We start from the raw sequence: 14,995 nt of genomic DNA on the forward strand, positions 1-14,995 counted from the left end.
CAATAGCAAAGACCTGAAACTAACCCAAATGCCCAGCAATGATATACTGAACAAGGAAAATGTGGCACATATGTACCATGGAATGCAGCCATAAAAAAAATGATGACTTTCTGTCCTTTGTAGGGACATGGATGAATCTGGAAATCATCATTCTCAGCAAACTGACACAAGGAACAGAAAATCAAACACCACATGTTCTCACTCATAGGTGGGTGTTGAACAATGAGAACACATGTACACGGAGAGGGGAGCACCACACACTGGGTTCTGTTGGAGGGGCGCTAGGGGAGGGAAAGCAGGGGTTAAGGAGGTTGGGGAGGAATAACATGGGGAGAAATTCCAGATATAGGTGATGGAAGGATAGAGGCAGCAAACCACCTTGCCATGTATGTACCTATGCAACATCCCTGAATCATCGGCACATGTACCCCAGAACCCAAAGTACAATAAGAAAAAAAAGATTATCAAAAGAAAAAATAGTAATAGAAATGTTAATTAATTGTATATTTGTCAATACATATTCCATGATAATAGTTTTTCCACTTTCTCCTTATCTAGAAAAAGCCATGTGTGGGAGATAGCAGAAATTAAAATACTCTTCCTTTCTATTGAAGATGTGTACTGTGCCTCCCCTATTTTAATCTAGACAGGACACATGACTAGCTTTGTTTACAGTGTAGGAGAAGGAACAATGTATCAGTTTAGAGACTAAACCTCAAGAGACTGCACATTTATGCTCTCTGTTGGAACCCTGGGACTGTTAATTTAACAAGTATTATACCATCCCATTAGCAAATGAGAAAAAAGGTGAAGTGAGACCCCAAGTCACCTTTTCTTGTGACTGTTTCATACAAGTCTTGTTGGGAAAAGCTGCAAAGAAGAAAAGACTTACAGAGTGTCTACATAAATTGGTTATGAGTGACATATGAACAGGGAACAACAAACTGTGGAAGGCTGAAGGAGGCCTCTGAGGAGGAATGCCTCTCCATGCCTCATGTTCTAGTGCAGGGTGACCTAGGCTCTGTTACCATAAACACTGTGCTCAAGGACGTAAAACCCCTTTGTAGCACTGTGACATAGCTAGACTTATAGGCTCCTTGTAAGGCCTGTGTTCCATCAGCTGTACATAGATAATAAACTAAAGATAACCACATGTTCTTGTTTTGTGAAACTCCCAAACCACCACTGTTATAAATCCTGAGGATGACATATGAGTTCCGGCTCACTGATTCACTCCACCATCACTCCACCCCTACCCTATAGATCAAAGTGATTGTAATCAAGAAATAGAGCTTGGGAACTTCATTGCCACCTCCAGAGTATAAAGTGATGGCCCCCTGGTCCCACTTTCTCTCTTAATCTTTTTCTCATTCATTTGTCGCCACCAAACTCAGGGTACCCATGGGTGATGTAGGGCTGGATCCCTATATTCTGGTGCCCAATGTGAGGCTCATGGATCCCTATGTTATGGCAGCCAATGTGTGGGACTCATGGAATCCCTACAAAGGCTCTCTTAAAGCAGCTTGATGTCTAGCTGATTGCAGCTGTATAATTTACCACACTAAGATTTTATACCAAAAGAACCACATAACTAAGCCCAGTCTACCAGATTTGTGAGATTCTGCTAGAATTTGTGGTAGGCAGGATTTCTCACCCACCAGATAAATACAAACCATGTATATAAGTACACTGTGAATTTGGTGTGTTTTCATGATTAATGTTATATTATATGGCATGATTTCATGATTTTATGTTATATGGCATAGTTGGCCTTAATATAGGTTATCTGCGTAAGGTTGACCTAATTACATGAGCCTTTTAAATGTTTTCCCTAGCTATTCTCAGAAAGAAATATCTAAAAGATCAGAAGCATAGGAGGGTTTTTGACACATGGGAGCTGTTCTCCATAACTAAGACAGAGGAGCCCAGATGGCAAAAAGTGGAGAGCAGTCTCTAATTGCTGAGAAAATGAACCAGCCAATAGCTAACGAGGCAAGGGAAACATCAGTTCTGCAACCACAAGAAAATAAATTCTGCCAACAACCTGAGGGATCTTGGAATTAGATCTTTCCTAAGTCAAGCCTACAAATAGTACACAACCAGTCAATGCCTTGATGTAACCTTAGGAGATGCTGAGATGAGATAGAAAATGCTGGATTCTTGACACAGGGACATTGTGAGATTAATAGTATTGTGTTGTTTTAAGCTGCTAAATTTGTAGTAATTTGTTACACAACAATAGAAAAAGAATGCAATTGTTTTTGGTTTAAACTGCTAAGTTGTGTTGATGTTTTATTACAATGCAAAAGTTAACTGATATCCTGAGAGTAGACATTATAAGATGGCAGTTTGAGTGTGCTGTTGAGTTAGCTAGAACAGAGCTACATTTTGAAGTAGAACCCCTTCAGCCTAAAAATAATTAAATTTTAAATGTTCACGTAGGGGCATCCCCTCCTCCTACTTCTCTTCTAAGGGAACAAACACTCTTCTCTTTTGGGGCATTATTTTTTCTCAATTATAATAATAAACAAAGACATAAATAATTAACATCATTAATAATAATAGAAAAGGCAAATTGTTAACCTACATTTGAGTATATTTTTTAATCTTGCAGATTTATTTTAATTTAACCATAGTAATTACCAATCCAGCACAGTAGGTAGGTCACTTCCAAAGAGTCAAGACATTCATTTGAATAACTGGGTCATGCCTCCATTGACTCCCTTGATTCTCATTTGCCTTTTCCATATTAGCTTAGGACAACAACCTCAAAATAGTAGGTGATCAATAAAAATTTCAGTGAAGTAATTGCAAAACTGTTTTAGAAAAGATTAAATATATGCTACAAACTATTACCTCTTGGCTTTCTGTCAAGAAACAGCAGCTAATTATCTAAACTCTATAATAAAAAGGAAATGAAAATCAATGATTTTATCTCATCCATGTCATTTGTCTCGGATTACTGTAGATAGTAGAAGAGTGAGACTCAATTACAAACATACCTTCAATGAGGGTTATTAAAACTAATGGGTGAGATGTCTTCATAGCAAAGGGCTGCTGCTCAATATGTCCAATTTTGCATTTAGTCTCCATAGTAATAAATCTTTAGGGACTAGGAATATATACAGGAAGAAAAAAAAATGTAATGTTATGTACCAGACAATTGAGAAACAAGTCCTGGAGTAAATTACCATAGGCAACTAGGAAATATAAGCAATTCTAGGAAAATATCAAATACTACATACAATGTTTTAGAGGTAGTTATGCTTATAAAAGAAATTTCATGTATTATATGAGTCTGAAAATGTCTCTCTTCTGAAGTTTCTTTTATATTATGATCCTACCCTGGATCCTTTATCTCCAGGGAAGTATTTCTTTATCTCCAGCTTTCAAGCTGATGTAAAATTTCAAAGTTATGGACTTACAGTTCTTCATAGAAGAATTATTTTGTTAGCCCAATTATAACTGCAAAAATTGTACTAAATGCCTCATTATACATAACCTAGAGTTAGAATAAGCCAAATAGATAATTTTTAAAAAGATAGTCTATTATTACAAACAAGTTTCATGTTTAATTGTAACTAACAATAGAGGTAGCCATTTACAACACAATGAGTACAAATAAAATAGGTTCTGTTTTAATATTGTATTTGTATATTGTTTAAGGTCATGCTTAAAGAAATTCCACCATTTTATTTGTAGATGCACATAATTTTTTAGCTTTATAATTCAAATTTGATTGCATAAAATGATTGAAACACAAATAATAGAAATGTGAAGTCAAGTCCAAGAAAAGTGCAAACTGAAATATTTTCTGATTATATATATATATATATATTTTTTTTTAAGACGTAGTTTCCTTGTTATTACCCAGACTGCAGTGCAACGGCATGATCTCGGCTCACCACAACCTCCACCTCTTGGGTTCAAGCAATTCTCCTGCCTCAGCCTCCCGAGTAGCTGGGACTACAGTCGTGCACCACCATGCCCAGCTAATTTTTGTATTTTTAGTAGAGACAGAGTTACACCTTGTTGACCAGGATGGTCTCGATCTCTTGACCTCGTGATCCACCTGCCTCGGCCTCCCAAAGTGCTGGGATATATTTAAATAATAACTAAACACACATGAATTATGAGAAGACAGAAAAGCATATATCATCTTCACACTATATTGGGAGGGATAAGAAGTAGCAAAATCTCCAACTACGTCACAAGTTACACATCACATTTTTTAAAACATCAGGCCAGATTAAGAACACAATTTCTATCACATTAAGAATGCTAACCACTATTGATTTTTTAATGACATATGAGAGTGTTCCAAACAAAACCTCAGAAGTTTAAATAAGTGCTTTAAGAAAGCTTGAGGATACAACCATCATTCTGAAAATGAAATGTCTAGAACAGACTGTCCTTCAAAATCAGCAAAGAGCAGAGATGGAAAACTGGAAGCAGAGAGATTGTACAGTGTTCATAAGGACAACATGTACCAATCAATAATAATGATGATGGTACTAAAATTACTGGCTACTATTTCAAAGTACATATTCAAGATTATGTTGTAAACATCAGAGTATCTAGCCACATTGATGGTCAGCATCCTCACATGGCAAAAATAAGCTGGAATTGAGGGTCAGCTTTACCATTAAAGAGGGCAACGCTCATGTTCCCCAGAGTCCTCAAACACCCTCTTGCCTTACTTTGATTATTTTCTTTCTTTCCTGTTCTTATATCCTGTTGAGAATCTTATCAAAAAACAAAGGAAAATAAAAATCCTCCAGGAAATGAGAAAAGTTAACTGTTTTCTAATCTAGTCCTTCTGCCCTTTAATTCCCCCCTTTCCTCCTTTTTCTTTCTTCCTCCCATTTTATTTATTGATATATTCACAAAAATAAATCAAGAATCATCTATGTGCCAGGATTTGTTCATAGAGCAATGGTCAAGACACAGCATCTGTCCTCATTTACAAAACAGTTCAGCCAGAAACAGAGAGAGGTAAGATGCCAATAATTACATGAAGTGACAGATGCTATGTCAGTGTTCAGTGTTAAGGGTTAAAACAAAATACATGAGAAGTATTTGGGGGTCAGAGAATATTCACCTGAAGAAAGGATGTGAAAATAATGACAAGAAATTAGCCAGGTGAAAAATTTGAGCAACTTTCTGCCAAAAACGGACAGAATTTGCAAAGCTTGATGATAAGAAAATGTAAGGTATATCCAGGATGCATAACATGCATCACTCAGTGAAACATGTAAAGCATGTAAAGAAAGAAAGAGCAAACTAAAGCATCCTAACAAATTTGGAGTTCATCCAGAGTGCACAGAGTATTAAGCCAAGGATGTTAAGTAGTGGAATGTTAGTTTATATATAATTGTATTTGTGAAATGCATGACACAAATGTTCACATGACACATGTACTCCTTGTTCATGTCTGAAGGATGCTCAAACAATTTTTCATCTCTTCTCATACAACAGCATCTTCAATGCAGAAGAAGATTTCTGTAACCAAATGTTGTGGAAGGAGTTTCTCTCCACCACTAAGCAAGCAAACACTTCTCCAGAAGACAACAACTGAGTGTCGTCCAATTCAATTCTGACACTGTCTACATGGAGATTGCATCAGATCTCACAGGTTTTGGGCTCTGCCCCCTGCCTTCAGAGACCAGTCACAAGTCCAGGTGTTGGGAACTTCTGACCATCTGGACTCAAGTTGGGGTTCACACAGCTCCCTCTGTAAGTTCCCTTAATTTGCTAGAGCAGCTCACAAAACTCAGAGAAACATACAGTACTCTACACATCCTTTCCTGTTTTATGTTTCTCTATAACATTATTTTACTTAGCATCACAATACATCTACTTATTTTTATTTGTTTATTATCGATCTCCCTCACTGGAATTTATATTTCAAGACAATGAGGCCAGGATATTTTCTGGATTTTCCCTGTTGTATCTTCCTTCCACAGATTATTTTCACACCCTCTCTGAAACCATTGAGATCCATGCGTAAATAAGTAAACATGTGTAGTTTACATGCAAACTGTCCTCTTTTCATTCTTTCAGAGCTCTACTCCATCACAGTTGGCATCTCTAAGAGTCAAGTATCAGGATAGCGAGTGCTTTTGAATTCTGTGCTCAGAGTCTCAGGAGGCTGATTTTCAAAACCAGAGAGCCAGATATTGGAGAACATAGCAACAGACAACAGTAATTCATGGAGTATGAGGATGAATAGTGAGAAAAAACTAAATGTGGATTGAAAACAGGGCCTGAGACAATGCGAGAAAACGAATTGGTCCTCCCTTGGGTGAAACTCTTTCTAAAACAACTGACTCGATGATTTAAACACATGTATTTTATAAATCGTCAGAAGAACAAGGAGGAAGAAGAACAAAAGGGACAAAGAGAACTGGAAGAAAGTGGAAATGGCAGAGTGACCAAAAATGGCTCTGATCATCATGGAATGAGGCAATTTTGCCATTACAACATTAAGGCTATAATGTGTCTTATGTGGTCTGGCTTGGAAGGTAGCTCTCTAATATTAAAATAGGGTACAGACATTGCTTTAAAGCTAGAAATTTGGGCTTATATATTTTGAGCAATTAGTTTGGCAGTCAAGGTTATATCATGTTTCTTCATTAAGTCAAATTTTCATCATGAATATAATAAAGTTTGAAAATGAATGTTCTGAGATCGGTTTCTATTTTAAATGGCTAACATTCCTGTATGAAAAGTCAATGTCAATGCACGTCCCTTCTTGTTTAGGAGCAAGAAATTTTGTAATATCAAACAATATTGTCCACAGAAGTCTGAAATATTAAAGTATCCCCAGTGGAATCAGTAGGCAACCATAGATAGAACAGACTGTCATTGGCATAACAGTGATGAATCAGGCTATTTTGTTGGAAAATTGAAGACCATGATAGATAGAGAGTAAGGAATTTATTTGGTGAGCAGGCAATCTCTCATGAAAAATATGTGTTCTAGTCAGACGCACTAACACTTTGTATTCTCATAAAACCTTAAATATCTGTATTTTGGGGGCTACTCATCTCCTGGCTAATTAAGATGTGCATAAATACAATGTGTAAGTGACAGGGTTAAAATCTATTTCTTGAAAAAGAGTAAAACTATTTGGTTGATCTAGTTAAAATTTGTCAATTTAGAGCCTTCCTTGTAAGAAAGGTCAATATCAAGGGGAAAACTTGACTTTGGCTTTGAAAAATTCTTACTGATTAGTAGTCATTTTCTCTGCTGGTTAAATAGGTTCATGTCTACTTTGATATACATGTTTGGAAAATTAAGTACATTGGGCAAAAATATTCACTAAGAGTAACAAATTTCATAGCAAAACTTTCCTAGCCTTTCATTCTGACATCAAGACACCAATTTGGTGGACATACACATGAATCCTCCTATGTCCTTGAGTACAGGAAGAACCTGTGACTGACCTTGGATCAACCCAAAATGACAACGTTAATGAGATGTCACCCCCTTTATTAGGTTATATAATATTCCAGAGGTGTTGAGATTTATTTTCATGATCACATTATCTTATAAATGATGCCACTTTAGGAGACTGGGGAGAGAGATTATCCTTCTGGCCATGAGCAGGTAAGTCGACACGTTGTAAGAAAACCACATGTTCAGGAACCACAGGTGGCCATTAGGAGTTGAGAGCAACCCTCAACTAACAGTCAGTGAGAAAATAGGAATCTCAGGTCCATAGCCCTAAGGAAGTAAGTTAGAAGCAGATTCTTCCTCAGACAAGCATCCAGATGACCATGCTGCTTGGCCAACACCTTGATTACATCCTTGTGAGACCTAGAGCAGAGGACTCAGCTAAGCAGTGCCCAGGCTCCTCAACTGCACAGGGTTAAAAGATAAGTGTGTTGTTTTCAGCCACTAAATCTGTAATTTGTTATGTAGTAATAGAAAACTAATACACCCACTGTGGTAAGCATTATTTTAAACATCTAGCAATAGCAGACTATAAAGTTAAGGAACATATAGAAACAAAATAATGATGTCAGTTGTTTGAACCGCATCTGAAATTATCGCAGTAATCTACACAATTTTATTGTCTTCTTCTTGCCTAACATTGCAGGATGTTAGGCCTACAAAAAGTTATTCCAAAATAGAGGATATTTGGTCATTATATTTAAAAATCTTGCAATGTAAAGGACAAGCTTCTAATTATAAAAGAAAAACTGATGTACTGAAGAGAAAATTTGGACAAATGGTAAAGCATGATTGAAGTTTGTTTTTACACCTACATATTTTATTTATTTATAAAACAAATCACCCTCTGCAATGTGGGTTAACTTGTGTTTTTTAAAAATGTATTTTTATAAGGTAGAAGAACATCAGAATCCTGAACTTTTATTTTGTTTAGTTGTGAGATACAGTCTATCTAAAGAGTGGATTTGGTAAAGGAGTTCTCTGAAGTGTGGATTTGGTAAAGGAATTGCTAATACGTTAAAATTTAATCAGGTGGTTTATAAATCTTAAAGCTCAATTTAATGTAGGTATCATATATTTCCATTATAGTAAAAATATCATATGGAGTAAATCATCTGTGAGCAAATAAAGAGAAAGAAATGTAACTTGTGTTCAGTCTTACATTTCCAATTTCTAGCATAGCAGTATGCATGTTTAGGCATGAAAAATGTTTGTGGACCAAAAAAATATTTAGAGCACAGAAAGTGTAATGTAGTAAATTACAGTCCCTGAGGCAGATGATACCTACAGTTACAGAAAAGAGTGAAATTGGTATGAGTTATAAGATATAGAGAAAATGTTAGGGGAAAATGCAGCATTTCAGGTTGTAATATAGTGGAGGCAGAATAAATAATAAATTCAAAGAAAAAATAGCAATTTAGAATTTTAAAAATCACATAGCTAGAGCAATGAACCCAGTTTGATGTGTAATAATAAACACGCTAACTCATCTGGAGTGGATTGATTATAAAGAGGCATGATGAAAAATTAGGTAAATTTTCAAAGATCTAAAATTTTGAGACATTTGAGATACTCAATTTGATGTACAAATCAATGGAAAGTAATATTATGCCCATAAGAATAAAAACTGCATAAAGATAATGTTATTTAAGAAAGGAAAATGTATACATGAGATACATTTTGTTACCTCTTATATATAGCAGCTAAGAAAATGGGTTCAGAAGTCAGAAAGCATGAATTAGAATCCAAGCTCTTTAATTATCTTGCTGGGCTCTGTTCTTTAATATATGCTTAGTTGTAAAATGTGACAATTAAAATACTATTTGTTAGGATTATTTTACATAAGTCCTTAATTTATAAACTACTTGATTTCTCCCAAAATAGTCGGGATTTGTAGTATCACTTATGTACACATAGTTGTTTTCTTTTTAAGAGTTGGTTTTCTTTACAATTTTTTTTATAGCTTAGATTTCTGTAATGCATTAGCACTTATGGACAAAAAAATGGGTTAGACAAAAAAGCATTACTCTAACAGCTAGACAGATTTGAGACATTAGAGATAAGTTTAATGATTCTCTGAAATGTGCTATACCTTATATTTAATATCTGGCCTTTCCCAACATGTGCCAGTCAATCTTAAATTGTGAAATTTGGGCAACTTAACTTTATTAAGAAAAGTAAATTATGAATTCACATTCTTTCTCTTTCTCTGTTTCTCTCTGTGTGTGTGTGTGTGTGTGTGTGTGCATGTGTGTGTCTGTCTGTATGCCTCTCAACCGTTTTCAAAAGGTGAAGTTATATAAACATAAACACTATGACCCTGGGAATATCATTCTCATTTGATAAGCACGCAGAAAGAAATACCACCTCTTTCTTTAATTTGGCACTTAGACTCTGTTAGGAGAAGTTGTGAGTGGAATCAGGCACAATTCTACTATTACTGCTTTTTGGTATGAAAGTAAGCCATTGCCTTCACGTCTGTGAAAATCCCAGAAATTGAATCTTCAAGCCATTGACTTCTGAATTAAAAATCAATCTGGATCAGAGACCTGAAATGGTCCGCCTGGATTTAAACTCCAGTTGCACCATAGGAACCAAATATTTCCTTTGCTGTGTTGAAAATTGTGAGCTATGCTCTATGACAAATATCCTTTTGATTAAACACCCACTCACATTTGTCAAGGTTCTGTCAAGTGAAAATTTCAGATTCTAAGGGGACCCTTATCCTCCAATTATTTTGTTCAGAACATTTGGTGTTTTGATTTTTGGGAAAGTTTGCTTTCCTGCAGCATCAATGAGCCTTGCCAAGTACTGAGACGATTAGTACCAACAATAATAATTGAGCCATCATGCACGGGGAACATTTGAATATGGATAGATTCTCAGTTTCTGCTTTATATATAAAAAAGAAAGCAAAATCTTCTATGGAAACCAAGAAACCATCACAGCTGTGAAACTGCAATTTTGTCTTATTATTAGAAGTTTCAAGAAAATAAAATCTCAGCATAATAATCAAAGGTTTGGTATTATAAAGAAAAATCATGTTATGATTCTGGACATACTTCAAATAAGTTGCAAATTCCAAAATAAAGGCATCGTTTAAGAAATATTTATTGCATTATATTAAAGTCATTATTATTGCATTAATATTAAAATAATTATGTGCATAGAAAAATGAAAAAACTCTCAGCTCCACACCAAGGTGTACAGTATAATTTTGGATTCTTCTTGGCTTATTTGCATGTGGTAATTATTTTCTATATAAATTAGAAATTGACAGACTGCTTTTGCTTATGTTAAGAGTCATCAGTAATTTCCTGGGGCCACTTACAAAATTTAAGTATTAATTTCCATCAAGTATTTAAATGAAATAATTTTTAACTGTCTTTTCAGAAAATAATAGCCTATCAATACATTCACAAAGTCCAACAATATATTTATTTAGTCTTTTGACAATTAGTTTCTTATTCTGACTCTATGCAAAGGCTGTAGGCAAGGCATATGTACCGAAGAAGGAATATTTTATGGCTTTGGCCATCATGGATATAATATTCCAATAAGTGACATAGAAGTAACATGTAATTACAAAATTTACTTTCAAATAGTAAGAATTATGAAATAGAAGTGTATGGTATCATGAGAATTCACAGTCAAAATTTCACTATACTCTTCAGAATCAGCAAAGGCCCTCATTAGGAAATAATAATTGAACATTTTTCGGGTAGAGTCAGAAGAGGCATTCTAAATGGTGAATGTAGAACTTTTTTAAGGACCCAAAGGAAGCAGAGGCATGGCAAAGTCAAGCCGTAATCACTGTCAACAAGCAAATGACATGAGAAGGCACATTACAATGATAAAGAGCTTTTATATCGAATTAGTAGTTTTCAATGAATGATACTTCCTATATAATCAGTTCTTGTATTGCTATAAGAAATACCCGAGACTGAATTTTATGTGTTTGTGTATACATACATATATATATGATAATTTATATGTAGATTATGTTATGTATATTATAATTTGTATAGTATATATGTATTATAATTTATATATATATGTATATATATATATATATTTAAAGAGGTTTAATTGGCTCACAGTTCTGCAGGCTGTACAGCAATCATGGCAATGTCTGCTCCTGGGGAGGCCTCAGAGAGGTTTTACCCATGGCAAAAACTCCTATATGGCAGGAGATAGACCAAGAGAGTGAAGGAAGGTATCAAACACTTTTAAACAACTAGATCATCGAAGCATTCATTCACTGTACAGCAACAAGTGGGGGCGGTGCTCAACCATCCATGAGAACTCTGTCTTCTTGATCCAGTCACCTCCCACCAGGCTCCACCTCCAACACTGGGGATTACAATTCAGCACCAGATTTGGGTGTGGACACAGATACAAACCATATCACCTCCTAGATACTTCCAGCACTGATTCCTATTCTCAGCAACCAGGAGTCTCTCTTGTTATTTATTTCCCTTAGATACAGGTTCATGATGTTCAGTTTACTATAACTGTAGGTGCCCACAGTCCCTCCTTCTACTCTGAGTACTGACAGACAGCCTCTTATTCATTCCTTGCCTACCAACACAATTCTTAAGTGATAAGTTCAGTTCTCTTTTTCTAAATGGTAGTTTTGGAGATAATTCATGTTTTTCTTTTACTATCCTGCCATAATACTATATATAAATTCTCTATAATTTTTTTCAAAATTCTACATTGACACATTGGGGCAGGTTTCAAACCCAATTTGGGGGGCAAAAAATTACATACACGTATGTTTGCATTGGCACAGAAAGTGTTATCACACAATATTAAACATAAACTACTTTCCCAGTATTTAAAAATAGATAGATTTGGCCAAAGACCAAGAAAAGCTAACGCAACACTGACAGAAAGAATAGTCAATGGACTGACATGACCCAACTTGAAAACTTACTGTAAAGCTATATTACTCTTCAAGGCTGCTGAAAGAACAGGCAAATCAATGGAACAGGTTACAGAGTGTAGAAATAAACCCACATATGTAGAGTCAACTGATCTTTGATAAAAAAGCAAAGAAAATACAATGGAAAACAGTCTTTTCGACAAATGGTGCTGATAGAACTGAACAACTATGCGGTAATATCTATCTATGTATCTATGTATATCTATCTATCTATGTATCTATCTATGTATCTATCTATCTATCTATCTATCTATGTATGTATCTATCTATCTATCTATCTATCTATCTATCTATCTTTCTATCTAGATATACAGATACGACACTTACACTCTTCCCGAACATCAACTCAAAATGGATCCAAAATGAAAAATTATAAACTTCCTAGAAGATAACATACAGAAAAATCTAGATAATCTTGGATATGACTATGACTTTAGACATAATACCAAAGATAATAGAAATAATTAATAAAACTGGATTTTATTAAAATTAAAAAACTTTTGCTCTGTGAAAGACACTTTGGAGAGAATAAGACAAGCCAAAGACTGAGAAAAAATATTTACATAAGGCAAATCTGAGAAAAATAACTTATTCAAAATACCCAATGGATTCTTAAAACTCAACAATAAAGAATTGAACAGCCCAAATTCAAAAATTGGCAGAAATCTTAAAGGAAACTTCATCAAAAATATAAAGATTGCAACCAGCCACATGAAAAGATGTTCAACATTCTATGTCATTGGGGAATTGCAACTTAAAACAAGTTACCACAACACACCTATTTGAATAGCCAAGACACTGGTAATAGCAAATACTGGTGACAATGTGAAGCAATAGAAACTTTGTTTCATTGCTGGTGGGAATGCAAAATGGTACAGACACACTGGAAAAGTGTGTCAGAACTGCTTCTGCAAAATGAAATGTATATTAAGCAATCATAGTCCCTGATGTTTATCAAAATGCACTGAAACTTATGTCTGTGGAAACCTACAAATGGATATTCAGAGTAGCTTTATTCAATATTGCTAAGAAGCAACCAAGATGTACTTCAGTAGGTGAATGGATAAGCAAACTGTGTTACATCCAGACAATAAGCTACTGTGCAGTGCTAAAAAAAATTATTATCTATCAAGTCATGAAAAGATACGGAGGAACTTTAAATGTGTATTACTAAGTGAAATAAGCCAATCTAAAAATGCTGTATACTATATGAATACAACTACATGAAATTAGTGAGGTAGTAAAACTATGGGGATAGTAGAAAAAGATCAGTAGCTATCAGGAGTTAAACAAGAGGGAAGGATGAATTGGAGGGCAACCAAAGATTTTTAGAGCAGTGCAACAATGCTATGTGGCATGATACCATAATGACAGATACATAAAATGGATATGTATGTAACAGATATGCATAAAGGTACACACATTTGTTCAAACTCATAGAATGTACAACACCAATATAACTATGGACTTTGGTTCACAATAAGACCTCAATATAAGTTTATGAATTTCAACAAATTTACCACTCTGGTGAGGAACGTTGTTAGAGGAGGAGGCTGTGCATCTGTGCTATGCCTTTATTTCCCTTGGCTCCCTTGATAGAGGAGGAGGCTATACAGTATATGAGAAATCTTTGTACTTTCCACTCAATTTTGCTGTGAACCTGGAAATGCTCTAAAATGATAGTTAATTTAAAAATAAAGAAATAGTTTAAAAAACTCTCCTTTTCCAGTAGAAAAAAAATAGATCACGAAACTATTTAGACTTTTCTTTGTGAAAAATATGACAGTAATAGATTATCATATAAATCAGCAAATGAGTGATAACTTCTGTGCCCTTTTGATGCATGCTCTCTAGTTCAACACATTCCAGCATTCTCAATGGATGTTGAAAACTGAGGCCAAATGTTAGATGCCATTTAGTCTACTTAATTCTGTTAAGGAATCTGTGTCCCAGCTGGTCAATTAAATTGCTGACCCTGACAATAGAGATACAAGTTTCATTGTACTCCTAACTGTGTTCCCATTTGCCTTATATTGTATGGTGTATCTGTGGACTCTCTCTTCACTCAAATTAATTCTTATACTATTCCATTTTTCATTGTGATTCACGTTGATACTATACTTAGCTTATCAATGCCTTCCAATGTTTTAGTATGGAATTCATCACTTCTTCTTGTAGTGTAGAATTGCCTGACCACTGGTAGACAGTGAATTTGATAAAAGATGTTAGTATCTCTTCAATCTCTCTGCACTCCAATTGGATGCTTCATAGATGAAAGTCTCTATGACATACTAAATACGGCAATAATCCTTGATAATTTTATAGTCTTACAAAGACAAATAAGTTAATTTTAAAAGTAACCTTGTACTATACTGACTTTTATATTTATTAATGTGTCATTTCTCATAAATAAAATACAAATATCTAATATTAAATATTTAATGATTATGTTCAAAGCCAAAAGTAATATCTTTCTTATATAAATGATCAAATTTAGAATCACAACAAATAGATTGTTGACAGTTAACAAATTGGTAACTGGGATCAAAGATCCGGCTTCAAACCCAGAATTCCGAAGTCAGAACTTCA

This window comes from Callithrix jacchus, chromosome 3 (assembly GCF_049354715.1).
Source record: "Callithrix jacchus isolate 240 chromosome 3, calJac240_pri, whole genome shotgun sequence".
NCBI lineage: Eukaryota > Metazoa > Chordata > Mammalia > Primates > Cebidae > Callithrix > Callithrix jacchus.